The sequence below is a fragment of the Adiantum capillus-veneris genome, chromosome 20, assembly GCF_014529385.1.
Source record: "Adiantum capillus-veneris isolate H3 chromosome 20, ASM1452938v2, whole genome shotgun sequence".
NCBI lineage: Eukaryota > Viridiplantae > Streptophyta > Polypodiopsida > Polypodiales > Pteridaceae > Adiantum > Adiantum capillus-veneris.
The window spans coordinates 33,298,572-33,300,756 of NC_140950.1; the positions used below are offsets into that span (position 1 = coordinate 33,298,572).

General features: G+C 39.8%; 1 pseudogene; it reads right to left on the reverse strand.

Moving 5' to 3' along the window:
• Nucleotides 1-242: 242 nt before the first annotated feature.
• LOC147432339 (uncharacterized) lies at nucleotides 243-1,847 on the reverse strand (annotated as a pseudogene).
• Between the last annotated feature and the right edge of the window lie 338 nt (nucleotides 1,848-2,185).

A 2,185-nucleotide genomic window follows, 5' to 3' on the forward strand; every position in this document is an offset into this window, starting at 1 on the left:
TGTATGTATTTACAAAATTCTGCTTCACGAAACACTTTTGGGAGTTTTGGGAGTCCTAGGACTCTTTCTTGTGCTAGCTTCCTCTATTTTCCTCTATTTTGGGGGTTTTTTGGGCTCTACCTCTTCAAATGTCTACCTCTTTTGCTCCTCTTTGGCATGTGTTTGTGTTTTTTGGGGTTCTTTCTGGGTGCAACAAGCTTCTTTGGAACCTCCTTCTTTGGCCTCTCTTCCTTTGGAACCTCCTAAGGCTTTTGTGCCTTGGGCCTCTCTTCCTTTGGAACCTCCTTGGGCTTCTTTGCCTTGGGCCTCTCTTCCTTTGGCTTCTCTTCATTTGACATCTCTTCCTTTGGAACCTCCTTGGGCTTCTCTGCCTTGGGCTTCTCTTCCTTGGGCCTCTCTTCCTTTGGCTTCTCTGCCTTAGGAACCTCCTTGGGCTTCTCTTCCTTTGCTCTTTTTTGTGTATCCTCTTTGCCTTTTGTGGTGCTTGGCATCTTCCCTTGGCTTCTCTGGCCCTTTGGAGGCTTAGGTGATTCTGTGACTAGTGGTATTCGAACACCAACCATATATCTAATCAACTTTTCCCTTACCCACCAAACATGGTTGTCAGTGTAGCAATTCCTATTGATCTAGCAAAGAAAAATTAGTGTGCTAGCTTATCCTAATATCAATAGCTATTTATATGGTCAAATTATTATCCTAATAGTATTTTGTGGATTGCAATAGGTGTAGTCAATCACTAGCTTGACATTTGTTATCACTTGCCATCCACATGAAAAAGACTCCTCTTTCCAAGGTGGCTACACAAACAAAATAGGAAACATAAATACACAATTTGAAGCTCAATCTACTTACAATTTGAAGATCAATCTACCTTCACATTTAAGATTTGCATGTCATCCATGAGCTTTGTAATAGGAGGACATTGCTCAATTGCCTCAACCAACCTTGAGGTACCCCTATTTAGAAAGATCCAAATCATTGTTACAAAATAATTGAAACTGGGAGCATTGGCTAAAGTATTGGATAGTTACACTTACAGCCTAGCAATTCCATGATGGCCCTGAAGAGAGTTCAATATTAAACATGTTTTATCAATGATCTCAATTTCTATAAGACTCCAGTGAGAGTTGTGGTAAGACAACTCCAATGAGGGTTGTGACAAGGCCTCAAAGGAGAAAATGAGAAGATAACATAGGGTTACAATAGAACATACCTCTCATGGTAGGGACAGAGAAGGAGTTCACAAGTCTCAAAATCTATATTGGCTAGCCAGTTCCTTATGTTAAAATCAGATCTCAAATAGTGAGAGATGGTTGGGTCAACCATGTCCACTTTCTGTTGGACATGTAGCTTATAGTCATGCATCATTAATCTACAAAGAAATTCAAAGAGCACTTATTATTAGTTATGAACAATCTTAAAAAAGCCACATAGAATGTTGATGGTTAGGCTAACCTCAAGGATGCAATAATAATACAGTAATTGATCTCTCTCTGCTAGTCTCTAACAGACTGAACATCTAGCGTAATATAATATGTTCTTTGAAGAAGGTCACCCTCTAAGAAAGAAACCACCAAGAAGCCTGTGGGATTGATAGCTATCAATATTGAAGGGAGTTGAGCTTCAATATCCCTAAGTTCCTTTGTTTCTAGATCCTCCCTGTCAACTTTGGGATCTTAAACATCCCCCTCTATGATCTCCTCAATCACCACTTCAGGATCTTTTTCTTTTCTTGATGGGGGTATGTTGAGATTATAAAAGGTCTTTTCATCTTGTAGAGGTATTGGCTCAATAATTTTATTGAATATGTATCTTAATCTCCTCAAGATAATCATATCTTTGTCCATAAGTGTTACCCTGTGAGAGTGGGTTGCACATATCTATGCATCTTGTAAGAGCTCAATTAAAAAGTCTTCAACAGCTTCCTGTATGCATGCCAAAGCACCTCTTGTCGATCTCATGTCAATCTTAAACCGCTCAACTATTGGCCTACAAATTCTTTGAAAAGGAAGCATTGGCACTGCAAGTGTAAGAGCCTTCTGTGCTTTCCTTATCTCTCTTAAGCACCTAGCTTTCTAAGAGAATCTCCTTCTCTTACAGGGGGGTATGTTATATCAACCCCCTTTTTGGCATGTTTCTTGGGGGATGCAGCTCCCTTATCTCCTTTTGAGCTTTAACCTGTGTG